Below are 20,488 nucleotides of genomic sequence, written 5' to 3' on the forward strand. Positions count from 1 at the left end.
TTCTTACTGCATTTAGCATGCACTCTCTGTTGGCCAACATAGTGCCCCAGGTCTTCAGGAATAAAACTGCATTGGTGATGTGTCCAAACCAAAGACAAAAAACAGGGGAGTGATTAGGAGAATCTATGATGTTTTTTTGTCCCTTTCTAGTGCCAGTGCCCAGTGTCACACGGATGTTACTGGTGTGATGCAAGAAGCAAAATTAGTTTAAAGATTTCAAGAAAAGCAAGGAAGTATTTACAAATTGGAAACGTATATGAAAAGAGAACAATTTGTCATGCAGTTGTTTGTTGAAAGGCAATGTATCTCTTAATATTATTAATTTCCGTCTCTTCTGCCTGTGATGGTGAGCTTATGGGATGGACATGTTCCTCTTAAAAAATTTCACAAGCTGATAATATGCTCAGCAGAAGACTGTAAAGTGTCCAACACAAACCTCATGTTCATGGCTACCAAAGTTCCAAGAGCCGTAAGACAGATTTATTAGGAACAGCTTAATTGTCTAATTACTACACCCAATAATTGTCCATCTTCAATAGTCAGGAAAAACTGAATTTTCTTTCAAGCTTCCCCCCCACCCAGAATCTCCAGCACTGCCAAAACCTATGGTGTGCATTCAAAAGCTTATTTATTTATGCATATGGCTTGCATATCTCAAGGCTAGATGCATAAATTTTTAGGAGCTGACATGCTCTTCAGGGAAAAAAGTTCCCCTTCTGAATTATTCTATTCACTCTGCCGCTATCCACTGCTACCCCTTGTTTATCTGCTCATTACTGTGACTGAAAATGAGTTTGTCAGAAGAAATATAATTTAAAGAATGAGAACATGAACATAGAGGGCATCTTGATAACTCAGCAAATATGCAAGAGGTTTTTTTTTTTTTTAACCCAGAGATAAACCTTTTTTTCCTAGCATTATTTTAAAAAGGAGCATTCTTAAAAGCTTTTGTGGAAAAAAATCAGAATAAATTTTACACAAATGCTCTGTAAGCTGCTTTGCCTTGCTGTACACAAGCTTAGCTTTCTCTGTAAAGAAAAAACAGATCATCAGGATAATTGCTGTGAAAAGGCTGAATACTTCACAATTTTAACCTGAAGTGGGAGTCAAATAATTCATTACTTGGGAAAATGCCTAAGTCCCATCACAAATTTGAACAAATCAAAACCTTTGTTAATCTCCATTGATCTTAGTATGCATGTGTGTGACGGGGAAGGGGGAATGATACAGAAGATCATGCTCTGCCTTAAATTATGCTGAATTGCACCTAGAAATAGATGGAGGTGTATTTAATATGTTCATGGCACCCAGCTCCAATAAGCAGTCAGAGCCACCATCTCCTTCCTCAGCTGAAATTTGCAGGTGATCTTCAGACAGAACCCAGAAAAATCACCTCTCCTCAATTTTCTGACCAACATATTAGGAAAGAAGACACTTTTTCTTGCTCCTGGATTGCATTATGTTTCTGCAGCTCTTGTCCTTGTCTAGACCAGCTTGTCCCTTTGGTAAAACCAGGAGATTCCCATGTAAGTATCACTGCAAATGCACTCGTTGTTTCCATTCCATCTACTTTACATTCCTAGATGCCTGCATTTATTCCAGTGACTCATTCATTTGCAAAAATTTTGTTACCCTCACTTTAAGTGGATCACATGTGCCAGCAGCATGCCTGCTGACCCTATCCTGGGGCTATCAGCCAAGAAAATGATTATTTTCCTAAGTGGTTTAATTCCATTTCCTATAACCACATGTGTCACAAGAGAGAAGATATGGATGGGTACCATGAAAAAATACATGTTTTGCAATTTAAAAGTTTGCAGAGACCTGTGTGTATGAAGCTTTTAAGAGACCAGACCTATCCTTAGGACAGATAACCACAAACCTTTCAGCTAGAGATGTTCTCATCTCTAAACCAAGTGGTCTAAGACATGGTACTGGCTGAGATGGGCTGACTTCCACACTGGACTGGTAATTTCTGCTTTCTGAAATTTCCAAATCCAAAGGAGAACACTTCCAAAAAAATAGGGCTGGCGGCCCTGACTTCATGCACTTGCATTCAACTCATTCAGCCTGAGTTGAATGTAAGTGCACAAAGTCTGTCTGGGGTTTTTTTTGGCCTTTGTGTTTGTTTATCTTTCTACATTTCTGCTGCCAATTTCACGCCTGACCAGACAAACTCACAGGAGTTTTTTGTTGCAAGGTGAGGCAAGTCAATAAACAGACAAGTTAAGAGGAAAACACACTCTAAATGATACTTTCTTTTCCTCTGGCTTCATTATCCCAGCACTCCCCTCAGCTCCCAGACTGTGCTGACTGTGATGTTGATTGGCTCACAAATAGACTGTAAAATCCTTTAGGCTAGGACCTTCCCTTCCCTCGCTCTCTAAAACCATTAGCCAGACCCTCAGCACTACATAAATGCAAAGAAATAATGATGATTATGGATGATAATAACGACTAAAAATTCATATCCTCTGAAGACATGAGACCAGGAGATATTCACAGCCTCCCAATTTGTCTCAGAAGGGATGAGAAGGAGAAGCAGCAACACAGAAAAGCCAAGCAGAGAGTCAAAAACGGGGACAGAGCAACAATAACAGCAAAAGGAAAAACAAAGGCAAGTTCAAGGAATCCCTGGAGAAGTGCAGCTTTTGAAGTCCCCTGCACGCGGTGGCAGCGAGGAGCCCGTGGCAGCGCGTTTGATTCACCCCAGCTCCTGCTCTGTCACTCACCCAGCGCTGCTGCCAGCAGCCAGCACACAAATAGAGCGTGCCTTACCCCAGGTCCCCTCTCTGCTCCTCACAAAGTCACAGCCCGCTCGCAGATCAGAGCTGCTCCAAATACAAAAACGAAGGAACAGACACGCTGTCAATGTAGGATTTGCTTTTCCCCTTGCTTTGCTGATGTTGTAGGAATTGGGCTTCAGATGAAAAACATTCTTAGTTAAGAAAATGAAGGAAAAAATTCAACTTAAAGTGCAGATTCTGCAACTTGGAGATATTAAGTGAATTATTTTATTTTTACCAAGTTGCTCAGGTTTTAAAAAGGAAAAAAAATTAGTAGAAATGAAAAATTGCACTACAAGATTTTGTAGATGTCTTTATGGCTTGTCTCTTTATGTCTGTTAACAGATAAAGGATTATATTTTCATTGTAATTACTCTTATATTCTCACATCTCAATGGTTGGCTTCTATTTTATACAGAAAGGTGATAAGAGATTTTGGACTCTTTGCTGTTATTGCCTGTCCAGATGTGCTGCTCTTCCTATTTCATTCCACCTTTAAAGCTCAGTGATCCAAAATAGATGGAAGAGATTGTTGGACTGGGTTTTTATTTTGTTTTTCTGTTCTTCCCCCTAAACCAGGAATTGTCCTCTAAGTCAGAAATGCCTCCTGGAAGGCAAATGTTAGGTTTGCATACCTTGAAGAAGAACAAAATGTGTTTACTCCTTTCCATCTGTCAATGAATTTCTGAGCCACCAACCACTAACACCAACATTCTCCTATAAATGTTTTTTTGGTACCTGAATGCTCATCATAGTTCAGATTTTCTTTTTATTATTTCCATATGAAATCTATTTCACATTTAGCAGTCACACATGTCCAGAAATTCTCAATTTAAGGGAACAATTGTCTTTTCAGTACATTTAGTATACCAAAATTAGAGATTTGGGAGTTACAAAAAAAAAAAAATATTCCAAAACATCCTCTCTACAACCAGTACGTTTTCATTGCATTAAAATATTAGCAAAGCTCTAGTATTCTAAGACTATGGTTTGTAGGTTGTTCAGAAATATGCCTACCTATAAAAGCAAACCCAGTAGTATAAATCAAGCAAGTGCAACATTAACCAAACTGGGAACTTATACTGAGAACTGAACACATAGTAAAGGACAATTTCCAGGTAAAACAAATAATTCTTTTGATTATTTTTCTGTGTATAACCAAAGAATCATGAGATTAATAAAAAACCAACAAAGTATCTACAGGGCTTATGCCCCCATAAAAATATCTCTCAGAGAGTCTAATTTCTTTTGTTATTACAAAAGCAGTTGTTATTAAACAATTGCAATTGGATTTTATGCTTTCAAGAGGAGTACTTATGTACAAAGATAGTGTGCTGCAGAACTCTTGTTAGCTTTGCTGAATTGGGCATGCATAATACATAATTGCTGGAAGTGAAACAGAACTGCTAAACCAAACAGGTGGGAAAGAGATGGAAAGAGAGAAGAAGGGAGAAAAAGACTAAAATGTCCTTAAAGCTATATCAAAAGCCTGTAGACACACACACACATATATATATAAACATGTAATGCTCTTCACTGTTACAAAGTTTTGGGTTGCTAAAGGCAGATTTAGGAAAAAAAAAAACTTAGTAAAATGTCCACCTTCTCCTCTTAGCAGAAAATAAATTCTGATATCCCACATTATGCTGTTGGTTTTTCATCAGGTATTCACAAAGATATTCTAGAAAAATTGCCAGAGTGAAGATCTTTTGATTTGTTGGATTTTTGTTTCTTTTCTTCCCTACTTGTTTATTCATCTCTATTTTCTGCCTATGACTCTGATTTCTAACTCCAAATCAGGGCAGAGACTCCTGGAAATGAAAAGTTCATGAGAGACAGGCTAATAGTCTTCCCATCCAAAACTTTACTTATTTTTATTATTTTTTCCTACTTTTCTTCTATCCAGACTCTTAAAAATTCTTGAACAGCACAGAGTTCTTCTCTAACATTCCTATTGGTAATCAGTCTGTACTGCCCTAGAGCTACCAATCTACCAGTCTCGTCCTCCTCTGCATGCTCTTTTCACCTTTTTCTGAATAGGAAAGGAAACACTGGTGGATCAAACAACCTTGAGAAGGACAGATTGTGCGCCATAAAGAGAGAAATAGACACATGATATCATGGATAGTCATTAAGAGATATTGGAAAAATATATTTCACTCTGTCACATTGAGACTAGGTAGCTCACTGGAGAAAGACAAACATGAGACTTTGGTTTTTCTGGAATGTATTCCTATTTTTCCTAATTGGGTTTTTTTTAAGTTTATGACATAATTTTAAATGGAAAGAGGAAAAGAAAATAGTCTTCCCTGTCTAAGATGACTGATTTTGGTATTTTGAGAGCTTTGTTTACCATTGTCTCCCTTTTTGGACTCCCAGGGTGAATGAGAGATTTTCCCTCATAGCCTCTGGCTGGAAAAGTTCAGTCACTAAATGACCTCTTAAATTTATTTAGAGCTTCAAACATTTACAGCTCATTAGATTTCCAGATACCAGCCACTGCAAAATACCTCTACTTTTTTTTTTTTTCCTTTTGTTAGGATGCTGAAGAGCAAGGATAAATCAGTAGAGAAGCATATACCAGGAAGATATGAAGTGACTCTCAGAAATTTCTTCTAAGACTGGGAAAAAAAATGCTTGACTTTGGGATTGAGAGTCCTCAATCTGCTTAATTAATCAGAAAAGAAGAGTGAAAGACAACTTGGTTGAAATATGTGCATCCAAAGAGAGGAAATATGGTGCACAGAACCCTTTAATCTTTTGGTGAAAGGCATAACCAGAGTCTGGAAACTGAATCACATATGCAAGACTCAGAAATTTGCTACACACATGCTTGACAAAGAGATTGACTGAGAAACTCTTGAGGAAAGTGTAGAGCCTTTATCATCTCTTCAAAGCCAGGACTTGATGCCTTTCCTCAACCAATTCTTACTTTATGCTCTGAAACTGTCTGCTGCAAGGGTGAAATTTAATATCCTGTTACAGGAGAGCCCAGATATATACATCGCAGCCCCTTCTAGCCTAGATGAATCAGGGACTCATTTCCAAGAGGAGTAAACTAAGCATTGGAACATACAATTTCATCCTCCATTATCAATCCTGTAGATCAGGACAGCTGACAGTGAAACATCACTTCCATGGCTCAAAGCCTTGGCATTGCAAGAAAATGGCTGAAAACACAGCAACTCTACATGGTTTTATCACTTTCCTTTTATTGAACCCCCAGGATATATTCAACCAAGGTGTCTTTTGTTGATTATTTTAAAATTATTGATGATGATAATGTTTTATAACTATAGTACCCTCTCATGGTTTTTGAAATAAAGAAATAAAGTTACATTGAAAATTAGATGGTAAAATTTGCAAGCTATAAATATAAGGTTCTACTGATTTTCACAAAAGAAAAAAAATCACTAAGAAGCAATGTACTCATACGTGTATATCATTTGACTACCTATGGGATGGAAGGGAGAAACTATTTGAAAACACACATTGAAAAAAATTATAGACCATTCTGTTCATGAAAAGATGAGAATAATTTGTGCAGCTGAAAATGGGGTGGGAATATAGCCAGAGAGAATGGAGATACAAATTGAAGAAATCTGTTATTAAGAAATAAGTTGAGAATTTCAAGACTTCATTTTTTTTTCCACAGAATACAGAGATGAAGAAGGATCTAAATTATTTAGACTGCCTCCAGGCTATGTTTGGGGACCACTATTTTAAAAAGCTTGGGTTTGTGCTCCAGGATTTTATTGAAAGGACAAAATAAAACCCAGCTCTCTAGATGGTTGCTTATTAGCTGCAGTCCAGGATCTGGGTCTGATGATTTATTAGGGAGCACTGTGAAAATGCTGGAGACCTGCCACAGGTTGACATTGCAGTGTGGAGTTAGGGAAGCTACCTACTGCACCCACATCCCTCCCTCTGGGTTCCATCTACCCAAAAATTAATATAAACTTGGTGGTAAAAAAAATACTGGGACCGCAGGGATAGTGACATGGAGGAGGGCAGCATTCCAGAGGGCTAAATTAATTTCCCTAGGGAGCCCCTGCTTGTAAAATCCCATAAACAAAATGTCACTTTTCATTGCTAAACCTCTTTGATTGCTAACAGCAAACACATGCCTTATTTTGGCATAAAGCTCTGTGCCATCAAATTAAATAATGTTGAGTTGTTGTTTTGTTTTTGGTTTGCTTTTTTCCCCCCTAACAATCTGTCTCACACATTCCTTGGCTGCCTTTAAAAGTCACTTGTAAAGTTTCACACTTGCATGCTGCGAACAGCGAGCAGCAGAGCTGGAAAGCTCAGTGTCTCCAAGGATCAATAAGCTTTGAGTCGTTGTGGCTCAAATGGAGTGAAACAAGTCCAGCAAGTGACAACTGCCATCTCATGGTGGCTGCAGGGAATGAAAGGGAAGGTCTCCAGGTGATCCCTGATGGCTGAGTGGGAGCATCACCTGAGGGCCTGATAAAATTACACAATGCTTGAACTTGAAGGTACCGGGGATTCTGTAAAAGAAATTACAGGTGAAATGCCAGGAGGTCACTACTGTTGTAACAACAAAACAGCTCTAATATCAGAGTGTTCCTCAGTGTCAGCACCTAGCTATCTCTAAAGGTGCCTTATAATGCCAGCTGAAAAAGTGCATTGGGGTTGGGTTGACAAAGCCCAAACCTGCACTGATAACCAGACTTATAAAGGAAAAAAGCACAAAATAGGCACCCTGCCAGGTTAGGCTCCTACAGCAGACAAATGATTGGCTAAAACTATCCTAAAAAAAATGTGTTATTGTGCAAGGCGCTGTTGAGAGTCAGCAGTTTCCAGGAAGAGAACAGGATTTGAGGAATTTCCTCAAACTACAAGACAAATGTAAAAAAATCCTTATCATTTCAGAAGACTACTCAGAATAAGATATTTACACTTAGGACAATTTTAATCTCCATATCCTTCTGTGCATGTTATAAGAAATATATTCCCGATACCTCCAGGCACAAATTATCTCAATATGCTATGCTCCAGGGAAAGATGAAATGTCCTGTACTTGACTAGGCTCCCTGTGGAAAGGGAACCAACCTGGAAACACAGTGGTTTCATTTGGAGCAGAAATTTGATTTTTAACGTGTATTAGGAATAGTTCTTAACTGATCAGAACTATGATACAGCTTTATATCAACATGGGAAACCAAGCAGCTCTCCATCAGCCCAAACTGCATCTCTTTCCCTGTTAGCCTTGAAGAGCAGTGGGTGGGTCAGCCTGTTCTCTGTATCCTCTATCCAAGCACTCAGTGCCACCAAGTTCAGTTCAAACTCAGCCACATCCCCTCTACACACTGACCCAACTGCCAGTGGGGTCTGCCACACAATTCCACAAATATTATAAACCTCACTGCCTGATACAGACCTGCAGTGCTCAAAAAGATCCATGTACAGCTCACTTGATGTATTTTTAGTAAGATTTCTTGTATCTTCTCATTTAAAAGGAAAAAAGAAAAGTGATAATAGAAGTTGAACAGAAGTAGATGTTGGTATTATTATGTGGACACAAATTACATTGAATGCTCATTCCAATATCTAGCACTGATTATTCCCACCACCTTATCTAGAAATAATTAGTGAGCATCCTCCTGAGAATAGCAACCCTAATGCTTCTCCTTGCTACATTAAAATTACTCAGGCTTTACACCAGTGTAACTACACAAAGGATTACCATCATTGCCTGCAGTTTTAAAACTCCTCTAGCCTGCAGAGTGAGCACAGTTTTGCAGTGCAAGATATCCAGAACTGATTTCCTTGGGAATTACAAAGCATAAAAACTGAAGACAGATACACACTTAGCAGTAAGCCCAAGATTACATGTTTGTACTGATAACAGAGAAGTAATAAAAAGAAAATACTTAGCTTAAAGTTTGAGCATATGGATCAAGCATGCATGTGGAGAGGGAACTCAATTATTTAGTCAAATGGTGTTTTTAAAGTAGCAAGAATTTCCTTTCCATGCCCTGATGTTATTTCCCCTGCTAGTTGTTTCTTTGGTTCATTTTCAGTCCCCACCTGCTCCTGGAGCAGCAGACAGACCTTGTCATCAAAGGCTTCAGGATCAGCCTAGCAAGCCAGGAAACCTTGGTCCCTTCCCTGCTGCAGCTGGCTGCCTCTGCAGGCAATTGGTCTTTCCTAGTGCTGAACACAAGGAGCTGATTTTGCCAGTTTTATTCAGCTTTATCTTAGAAAAGTGCACTTAGCAGCAAGAAAATACACTCAAATACACAAAAAACCAGCAAAACAACCCAATCTTAAAGGGAGACCTATGAAAATTCTGCCACTTCTGATCCTTGAGGCACTCATCTTCATACATTTTAAATGTCTCTGATGATTTCTGTTCCCATTTTTAGCATTGCCAGGGACTGACAGGGTATTTAAGATGAGGAACCACAGAGTTAAACCTATATCTAAAACATAAGCTGCTATCTTCACTTTTATTCAGCTAACTGGCTTTTGGGAACCAACTCAGTTCTTAGGTAACCACTTGGGTGTGGAAGAGAGAGGAGACAGTGGTGGTGCCTCTCCAGCCCCTATCTTGGGGCCACAGCTGCTGTGTGCAGCAGGGGAGCCCTGCACTCTAACCTGCCCTTCCCCTGCATGGGCTCGAGCCCCTCTCCCTGAATGCATGCTCTAACTACCAGCCTAAAACCTATTTCAGTTGAGAGTTCTCTTCCTCACACATATCAAAGTAATCTTGATTTGCTTGAAAATATGAAAATGCTAATGAATAGAAGAAGGTGGGTGTTTTTTTACATTAAACAGAAGATTAAACAATATCTCACCTTTGAATTCCACTTGACTGTTCTGGAGAGGCTGGAACCAGCAATTTACTAGTCTCAACAGTGATCTCTGAAATCTGGACAAGCTATTTCTGGATTTCCATTCAAGCAATGTGACAACCTTGCCTCAATTATACTCATTCCCATTTGCATTTGAACATACAAAATTAATACTATATCCTTCCACAGCACATATCACAAACCATGAATTTCTACTTTCTCTAGCAAATCATACATCTACCTGTCTCAGAGCATCCTTCTCCAGGGCACATTAAGACCTGTCCTCTCTCCATTTTTCAGCAGGAGGTGGTTTGCAGACACTCATTAAGTCACTTTGCTGCATCTGGGTCCAAACCTCCCAAATTCTTACGTAGCCTTACTGCTAAATTCTGTTTTATCTTTCATTACAGCAAGGATATAGATTTAGAAAATGTAAAATAGGGTCTCTGACAACTAGATTGCCTCAGTCTTAGAAAAGAAATGTAACAGATCTGGTCAGGTCATGAAAACATGCCTGGTCTCATCCCTTCTTAATTTCCCCCTCCTGTCCAAACTCCCTCAAATCAATCTCGAAGGACACGGTAGCAGGAGAGGTCAAATAACTTCTCTTAATCAAAGTAAGAAACAAAAGCACAGAAACTGGTGCATGGAATGGGCTCCTTTTGGCTGATCTTCTGCAGCTGGATAAATACCAGGGAACAAAACACAACCATCCCCTTGGTGGAGAGGGAGATGGAAGACATAGGCACCCTGCCATTTCTGGGATATACACTTTACACCCAGACATCTTTTTGAAATATGAGGGAGCAAACGACAGTTTGTTCAACATTGTCAATAAATGATTGTCAGTAAATCTTGGTCTAATTCATGGAAATAGAGCCAGCTGGGAGCTTTTTGAAGATGTGTTGCATTATCAGTGCTGTTTGCAGAACTGGGTAATTTAGGCAGATTTCTGAATCCAGACTTTGTGATTTCCTTCCTTCACTCACTATTCATACAACATTTCTTGACATTTCAAAATGAATAGAAGAAAACCTTTTGTCTCAATTTTGTTTTCAAATAGTAGAGTCAAAAAAAAAACCCCATAAAGTGGTAGAAACAGGATGTTTTAGGGACACTGAAACAAACATTTTTGTGTTTGTTGCAAACTGAACATTTTAAAAATCTTTAGTCATGACAGGAAAATTATTTGAGAACTCAGAGATTTTGAGATGCATTTCCGCTCCTACTTCCAGTGTGTTGACTGTTCAGAATAAAAGAGCTATTTTATAATTTTCCATTGCATTCCTCCTACACCCAAACTCAAATAACTAGAACCAGCTTCAAATCTTTCCTAAGCATCCATTTTTTACTACACATCTAATGTGAAAAGTATCTGGGAAGATAGTGTGTTTTCTTTAGTTATCAAGCTAAATGAAGAACATCACAAATACCTTTTCCTGGTTCCTCCAGTTGTCGTCATACACCCAGCTTAAATCCCAGCACACTTTGCAGCCACACAAGCTCTGGAAACATTGACAGTAGAAACCTTTTCTTCTTTTCAGTCCCATCATATTTTTGGTGCTGTTTTCCCCTTCATCCTCTGCCAGCTCCCCAAAAAGGGAAGGAAAGGCACAAAATATCCCCAAGAATGTAAACAAAAAAGAGAAAACTCAGGACCTCATCCCAGTAGACACTAGAGCGTGAAATTTGCTGCTGAACCTGCAAAAGTTTTCAGTCTTAAAAGCTCCAGTTAAACTCAAGAGAGAAATTTTTAACTGGCCTTTCTCCCCTTCAACTTTCATTTCTCAACAAACTTCACTTTGAGAACTAAACCAGAGCAATTAGCTTTTAGCCCTGTCTTTTATAGCTAATTGCCCTTAAGGCAACTGCAAGGATTCCCAGGTGTCAGCTTTCTGTGGTGTTTATGCAAGTCCCAGAAGAGAGCAAGCAAAGACACTAAAATAGAAAAGTTCTTCAGCAGACATACAGAGAAAAAGGGAGCTTGAAAAGGCAACAAGGCATCACCATTAATTTTCTATGTATATCACGTTTACTCCCTGAATTATACAATGTGATAGCATTACAAGCAGAAAAAGCTTCTTAAATGTAAAGATTTAAAAAAAAAACTTCTCCAATTTCTTCAACCCTACAATGACCCCTAATTGGCACTTGAAATCCTTTAGCCACGAATTTAATTATATTTCTAACACCCTTGAGAGTGTTTTCTTTTATTTATTTAACTGGCTTTTTTTTTTTTCTCTTGAGATTAATCTAAGAAGACTATGTGGGTATTTTTTGTCTAAAACAGCAGTCACTGCACTTAACAGGAAACAATTTTCTGCTGCCTGGAAGGTGAAAATTTCCCTTCAAATCACTGTAGGTGAACTCACCTCCATGTGCCAGCAGGAGATGGCCACAGATGGGCTTTCCTACTGACATTTCCATGTGTTGGTTTGGTTTTGAGGTCCCTCCAGTCGTGTCTCAGTGGAGGGTGGTGCTGGGGACTCCATGAGCTCCCAAAGGAGGAATAGCTGAACTTGCTGAACCCACAGATGGGCTTTCCTACTGACATTTCCATGTGTTGGTTTGGTTTTGAGGTCCCTCCAGTCGTGTCTCAGTGGAGGGTGTTGCTGGGGACTCCATGAGTTCCCAAAGGAGGAATTGCTGAACTTGCTGAACCCACACTCTGCTGCTGCCACTCAATAACCTCCTGTGCATGCAAGAATGTCTTCCAGTCAAGTTTTCACCAAGAACCAAAGTCATATTTCCCAGTCTGAGGAACTTCACAGTTCTGCAGGACTACAGATGCTGACTGAACCAGCATTGGTTTTTGGAAGCTCAGCTCATTGAGAAGTCCAGCAAGAGATGACTTGGAAACCCTGTTACTACAGGAATAGCCAAAGGTGTTAGATTTGTAAGTGCCCCTAAATTTGGAAATTAACACCATCATCCCAACAACTGCCTTGAAGTTCTCCTCAAAGACTGCGGCTACCAGGGCACATCTCCCTCATACTGCTATCAGCTTCAATATCAGACTTTTCATCTTAACAAATCTGGATGGTATCTCACCTACAGTAAGATGTCTTTCTAGGGGCAATCATGATTGTCAACAGCTTCAATGGCTATATGCAGACCAAGCAGCACTTTTTATATGTGAAGACTTCTATTTCCATGGAGGAAAACAGAAGGAACAGAAATGTAACAAATGCAAGAAAAAAAAGTAACAAAAAATATTTGAGCATTTGTGCCACTATAGGTCTTTTTGTGTGCTCAGTAACTTGTTTCAGATTAATTAGCAATCTTTGAGTGGTCCTGCTAAGCAGGTGGCAAACTAGAATGCATTGTTTTGCTTTGGTGCCCATATTTCACAGCGCACTGTTAATGCCTTTTTATTTGTATTTATTTTTTTTGCTCCCTTGTTTTGTTTTATAAGTGTTCAGAGTGCTGCACAGCATTATGGTACACTATCATTTTTCAAGCCATTAAATGTTAACTTCATTTTCTTGTGTGAATTATGCTTTGCTCTTTTAGTTTTGTAATGAAAAGTAAGTACAGGTTATGCAAGCAATAACCCCTGTGTAAGCAGCAGCTATCTTTTTAAACGGTTTATTATGCCACAGTCTGGTACTCCATTAAATATAGATTACAGACTGTTGAATAAATGAATATCAACTAAGCAGCCCCATCCTTCTGTACATATCAACGCAAATAATGAATCATGGCACCTCATGAAAATGTATAACCCAGAAGAGTGGGTCAAGAAGTAATTACACATTTGTCTTATCTCGTGCTTCTTGCTCTCAAACCAGGAAAATACATTTGTGATGTTTAGGGGACACTAAGAAAGCTCTTGCAATCTGTTTTTCCTGGAAGGTGAAAAAGTATTCTCTCTCATAGTTTCATGTAGATGTGCTTAGATTTCCAAGTATGTTTCTTATACTATGCTTTGAAAAAGATTCTTACATAGTTATGAATCTACATTGATAAATGGGGGTTCATACTCATACCTCATATCTTCCTCAGACCTCCTGTGTTACAAAAATAAGAGTAACTGAATGGCTCAGCTTGGGAAATGTAGGTAATTATCAAAATAAATGGGCCAGTATATGCATTTGAGGTTATATTATATACTGTGTAAAAAATGTAATTATTTAGATACTTATAAACATAGAAAATGGACATCAAATCAGGATAGAACACATGATTATGAAACTCTTTAGAAACAAGAATTATTAAAACTGATATTGATTAGCAATAACTTAAACTAAAATTTGGAGACTGAAATTCAAATTATGTTGCTTAAAATCAAAGTAGACTAACCTGTTGCATATGGAACAGATTAAGAGTGGAATGAACTAATCATTAGGTTATTAAAATAATACCACTAACGTGAGTTGTATAACATAAACTTATCTTAGCAGCTCAGGAGGAATTATCTGCTGATCCCAGCTTGAATAAATGGACTCTGAGAAGAGACTATATCAGTGGAGGAAAAAAAAAAAGCCAAAATATTAACTTGCTTAAATACCTTGTGCTCATATTTTCCAAGGCAAATTTTTGGCTGCTGACGACCATCACAGTTCCTCTGATTTTAGTGCGGACCTGCTAATTCACCCTGCTTGTGAAAACATATTTAGAATCACAGAATCTCCTCAGCTGGCAGGGACCCACAAGGATCATTGCATCCATCTCCTGGCCCTGCAAAGGACACCCCAAGAGCCACACCATGGGCCAGACAGTGTTGTCCAAATGCTTCTTGAGCTCTGTCAGGCTTGGTGCTGTGACCTCTTCCCTGGGGAGCTGTTCCAGTGCCTAGCCACCCTCTGAGTGAATGTCTTTCCTAATATCCAGCCCAAACTTCCTCTAACACAATTTCAGGCTGTTCCCTTGTGTCCTATAGCTGATCACCAGAGAGCAGAGATCAGTGCCTAGCCCTCCTCCTCATGAAGAACAAGATATTAACAATAATTAGATCTGCTTGTTAAAAGTGTTTCATATTAAGAATCTAGTAGTAGCCACTTTTTTCCGGGAATTTCTAATGTTTCTGCCAGAAACCTGGGGGGAAAAAGGTTCAGCTTTCTGGTTATGGGAACTGAAAGATACTCGATGGTTTTTGGCTTGCAAGTAATTTGTTAATATTTTGTCAAAGGAAAAGACACCAAATTGTGTTTTTTGTTTAAAAAGACACTATTCATGCAAATAAGCTATATAATTACTGCATATGATTTTCCTACCCTCCTCCTCCCAGCCTGCTAAGGCAGTAAATGCCAGAAGCCATGGAAGCCATTAAAAGGTAACATCTGTGCAGTCACAGGGTGACCCAGTTAATTTAGCACTCGGCACTTTTCAGAAGCCAAGATCCTCTGGAGTACCACAGTGAAGATAGGGAGAAAGGAAGGAAAATGTTCATTGTTAAATGATATTGATATTTTTATGTTTCCATGAAGCACTTGAACCCTGTCTTGGAGACCAGTGGGAAAAAAGTCCAATTATTTTTTTTCTGCCTGTGTCAAATCAGAGGTCCCAAAAATTGCTCAAAACCAAACACAAAGGGTAAAAGAGAAAACTGTGAGAAAATGAAACATTGGAACAATTCTATGGTTTGCCTATCAACTGTTTCTTGTTATACAAGATATATAATAATTAGGTATTGTATTTTATGGAGTCACAAATATGAACTGGTAAAACCCATGAGTTTTATGACAATTTATGAACCAGTGTTCTTCTTTATTAAAAGAACATGAAGAAAACTGACTTAAAATGTCCTCAAGATAAGCTCCAAGCTATCCCTTTTACCCAATGTGGGTTTTTTGTAGCAGTCCTCCTTTCTTCTAAGACCTCAAAATTCACTTAAAGGTTGAGGAAAATGACAGTATTCCTTATGAAAGGCAGAGGAATTAAAGCACAGAGAAGGAAAAAAGAAGGTCACACAGCTGTCCAATTCCATCATTTGTTTTTTCACTTTACATCCTTGCCATGTGTGAGCACAGACTAGTGTTCAAAACACTGAGCCATGCACAACCAAGAAGCACAAATGAAAATCCACGTGTCATACCCTGTCCTACTTATGTTACTTCTAGGTGATTTTGAACTGACTACATGTATCTCCAACACCATATGCTGGTAAATATGAGTATTCCTGTTTTATAGACATTAAAATAAAGGGGTCACTGTGAAAATAAACTGTTTAAGTAGGATAATAAAATGGATCTGTAGACCACAATGAAAAAGTAGCAATTTAACATTCACTCTTTCTTCATCTTTGCAGTAACATGTTTATTGTAGGTATATTGAGAAACCCATACGTAGTTACATTGCACATGTGAAAATACATATCTGCTTACCAAGTGAAGAACTCCTTCCTGTTCTTCATAAACACTACTAAAAGCTTTTTATTTTTCAATGAATGAAGGTGCTATTTATATTAAGTGCTTGCAACTTCACTTTCTTGGACACTCAGTGGTGTGGTGTGTGCAACTGCAGGTAGGGCACATTCCTTGGTAAAGAGTTAATACTGAATTCAAAGTACGTGGGACAATGGCAGGAGAAAGGTGGTGATTTCTTTTATGATAGCTGATGCTACATTATTTCTTTGCAGCTTCTCAGGTCAGTATTATGAAATAGAACCTAGCACAAGGTTCTGGTCAAGATGGAATCTTCCTCCCTAGAGACTTATGGCCAGTGAGATTCTATCTATATATTACTCTTCACTTTGTTGTACACCCAGATATGATAAAAGTAAGACATAAACCTGAGGTTAAAAACAAAAGCAAATATCCTATCTAATGCACTAGTGTGTTGTTTTATTAGCTGAAAGGCAGGGGAGTTTCTGGGAGCATTTAAAATTCCAGAGTGCAATAATTATAAAATGCAGTGAGCAGCAAATCTTCTACAGGTGAAGAAGAAATGTGAAAAGTAATGGCTAAATCAATAACACCTAAGTCCTGGAGTATGGTTAGTGTGTCTTACGTGAAATATCAATAATTATTTATAGCATGCAAAGATGTCTTCAGCATCCAAAAGATATGCAGAAGACCCACATGATGAATGATGTACTGAGGTTTATAGAGGCAGTTCAGTTCCATGTTTAAACTAGGCTATTGAAAATGTCTCCAACAAGCACCAGTGTCCTGCTACAGCTGAGTTTCCAGGCTTGCCTGTACTTGGGCACGTGCACCTAACTCAGCCAGGTTTAGACCCAGCATTCCTCTTTTCCTCCCCCATCCTGTTCTATCCACTCAAGAACATAGATCTCATATTAAGATCTAAATCTTAAGATTTGAGTTGAATTAAAAAGTGTCATTGGTTTCCCAATGCTTAAGTCTGCAATCAGTGTCCAAGTACAGATTTCAATTGGCCAAAAGAGTCAGTTTGGCATCTGTTTGTGATGAGAGCTGTCTCTGTTTTTCTAGGCTCATTGTCACAGTGTTGGTCACCTGTGTAAGACTGATCAGAATTTGTGCAACCTATCTCATCCAAAGCATCCCCTCAGTAAAAAGAATAAATGGTGGTGGTCACTAGAGTCTAGTCAATCTATCCCCATTGCCTTTGGAAATAAGTGCAAGGGAAGTGCCTGAATAACACTGTAAATCTGAGCCAAAGCTGCTTTGGGTTCATCCAGATATTACCTAATGTCCCTCTGAAGACAAACCAATTCAGCACTTACAAATTAGGCTGATCATAACACATGCAACATAATGAGCATTTCTCATTTAATTTTCAGTTCCATATTCCAAAATATATTTCAGCTGTTCCATGCTTACACAGCTGCAGTGCCCACAGGCACAAATCATCCTTTAAGCTCTATTGTGCCAAGAGTTATTCAAACACTCAGAGGACCTTTTCCCACACACCTTATGAGCCTAGAATACAAGCGCTGTGCACAGGCTGGAAAAATATGGTTACAGTCACATACATAAAGATTGATATATTGATACTTCATGTTTTATATAAAGATAGAAAAATAAATGTAACTGCCAATAAACTGAATCTGCTATTCATCAAGTTCTCTCATTTGTTTCCCAATTTTATAGCAGAGGGGACACTGGAGGAGAGATTTGCAATAAAAACAGCTGTCACAGTCACTTTCTGCATCAGCTGAGGAAGCTCTCTGAGGTGATATGCCAGACAGTACATTTCACGTCGATAAAATAAGGGCACATAATGCAAAATATGACAAATCTTGTTTAGCTAAGACTGCTAACCAGGTCCTAATTTCTAGCTCTCTTCTACAGTTTTGGAGCATTCTTAAGAAATCTTTTCTGTACATATGGTTCCAATAATAACACACACCCTGCTCAATTCGCAGTCTCATTCATGCCTGAATATTCATGAAGTGTTTGATTAAAATATTCTCACATTGTAAAAGCTGAAAAGACTGTTGTCTTTTAACAAAGACTTCTAACACCAGAACTGGAATGAAGTTAGGTGATGAGATATGATATCCCAGCACTAAGCAAGCTGTGGTAGCTAACACGTGCATATCATATGCTCAGTCTAGAAATAATTTCATCTTAATTTGCCCTCCCTGAAATCTGAAAGTAGTTTCCTTATATTTTATTTGCCACATGTAACAAAAACTTCCAAGAATGGCTATTTGAAAGGACTTAAAGAACACTGCTGCCTTTCTCAAACAGTGTCAAGGCCACAAGAGCAACTTGCCATAAGATGATCAGCAACCAAAGGGATAATTCAGATCAGCACAGAAGGGAGGAATTTGCAACAGGAAGGCAACAATTCCAGAGGTAAGATTGGGTTAGCACATTCAGGACAACACATCCAGACAAACATTTCCCCTCTGGCAAACTGTGGGAAAGGAAGCAACTCCCATACACATCACCCCAAGTTGTGAGAATGGCACCTGTGACCATCCTGTGGACACCCAGAATTTGGACTGCACCAAGGTGGCAGCCCAGAAGACTCTGGGATCCCCAACAGCCAAAAGTCCAGGGTGAACAAGGACAAATGAGATGCCACAGGATCCAAAAGTGGTGATTCCGTCCTGCTTCATCTCTCCCTCTCCATTTTCACTGCAAGTCCAGGATTCCTATCATGCCTCTACTCAGACACACGTGGATGCCAAACTGCTTTCCTGTGTCTGTCCAGCAGCAGCTCCAGGGCTCCTTTACATAGCACACGACAGAGTTTGGATGACTACAAACCCAAAACATGAAACCCAGATTGGTGCAGCATTTCTACTGCACAGCTAGTAAAAATAAAGAACAGAAACAAAATCTCTCAAGAAAGTTTGATAAAGACAGACCAAAGTTGCAGGAATAATTTGGCATGAGGGGATGGGAGGAGAAAAATCTAATTATAAACTGGTGGGTATTTGAACCAGTGAACCCAAGAAATACTTTGTTTTTCATGAAAGAGAGAGCTGGGAACTATGAAAAAAACCTGGTCTTTGTTCTGATATTACATGATTAATTAGAGATAAGACAGATTTTTAAATGCTTCTTCTCTTATTTGTAATTCCCATATTGTTATTCACACATAAAATAAGTTTCTTATTTTAACTCAGTTCTATGAACAAATTTTGTACTGGTGAGAAAGAATCAAACTCCTTCATATACATAACTTTGTTTTTTTTGGGTCCCCTATTTTTGCAGTTTCCTCTGGAGTTTTTTTCAACAGAGGAAAAAGAATAAAGATGAAATAAATTTTTTCTGATTTATCCACAAATAACATATAGACAGGCTTGCCTAAAATGTACAAGCAGGGTGATTTTTAAAATCTATAATATGTATTTCTCTCCTGCATCTTCTTATTATGACACTGAAGTGTTTCTAAAATCCTCACAACTTTCTAAGATTCCATTTAGATACTACAGCATCAGCAAACTTCTGCTGCTATTCTAAGATTTGCAGACAATAGGAATTTTTGTATCTAAGGTGTCAACAGCTTAATAAATATCTTTGCTTACAATTCATAACTTCTGAGTATTCTTCTAAAAAATCTTTTTAAATATTGGATTATTTAAAAATATTCCAGGGAGTGTTTATGAAATACTCTGCTTCACTGTCTGTCTAGCCATGTTATTTTCTTATAGTGGATGACAGCTCATTGCTTTAATATTCCATGCAAACTGAATCCATTTAAAGAAAAAAATCACACAAGAACTGCATACATAATTTTTAAGCTAATTACACCACAACTGCTATTAAATAATTCCTGCATTATATAACCCCCCTTAAAAATGTAATTCTATTGTTCAGCTCTGATTTTGTTATCATAAAATATATTTCTCAATAGATGCCATTTAAATCTTTGAGAAGAATCTGTGAGGATGAATACCACCAATTTGTAATTAAAAGGGAAGATTAAGAAATTTAGACCAATAAGTGTGTACTTATTGCAAGACAACATTCCTAGATGCCTAAAGACCCTTGAACTGAGTTTTAAAGATTTTAATAATAGAAATAAGGAACTGTGAGCACTGCAGTTTGACCTGCACATGTACTCTAAGCCAACACAGGAAGATCATGGGCTGACCACAGAAATGTTCCAGTGCCTGCTGAGACCCTCCATGATGAAATTTTAAATATTACTGAATGAACAATATTCCTGAATGACAGACCACTGAATGATGTCTTATGCTGGATATCTTATGGATGACTCCTCAAAACTGAACAGAAATTATTTCTTTCATTTGAAAAGCCTAGTTTTGGAAAGGCAGTAATCTCTAAAGCTGCTAAAAGTATATCAGAAAGAACTTTCACAGCCACAGTAAACTGCAACAGCTGGTATTTTGTATTGATAAAAAAAAGTTCTTCCATCTAGTCAAACAAGCAGCTGTGACGGTGATAGGAAAGAATTTTATTGCAGGTACCTAAAATTGCCCAGAGAGATCCAGGATTGCTAGGAGATTTTTTTTCTCTTTTTTAATTTTTTTTCTTT

General features: G+C 38.3%; 1 long non-coding RNA gene across 1 annotated transcript; it reads left to right on the forward strand.

The window, feature by feature from the left end:
• Window positions 1-2,800: 2,800 nt before the first annotated feature.
• LOC134421206 (uncharacterized) lies at window positions 2,801-6,145 on the forward strand. Its single transcript, XR_010028546.1, has 2 exons — window positions 2,801-2,873; window positions 5,327-6,145. It is a non-coding gene; the product is annotated as an uncharacterized LOC134421206 (long non-coding RNA).
• The last annotated feature ends 14,343 nt before the right edge of the window (window positions 6,146-20,488 follow it).

The sequence above is a fragment of the Melospiza melodia genome, chromosome 8 (genome assembly GCF_035770615.1).
Source record: "Melospiza melodia melodia isolate bMelMel2 chromosome 8, bMelMel2.pri, whole genome shotgun sequence".
In the NCBI taxonomy this organism is placed as follows: domain Eukaryota; kingdom Metazoa; phylum Chordata; class Aves; order Passeriformes; family Passerellidae; genus Melospiza; species Melospiza melodia.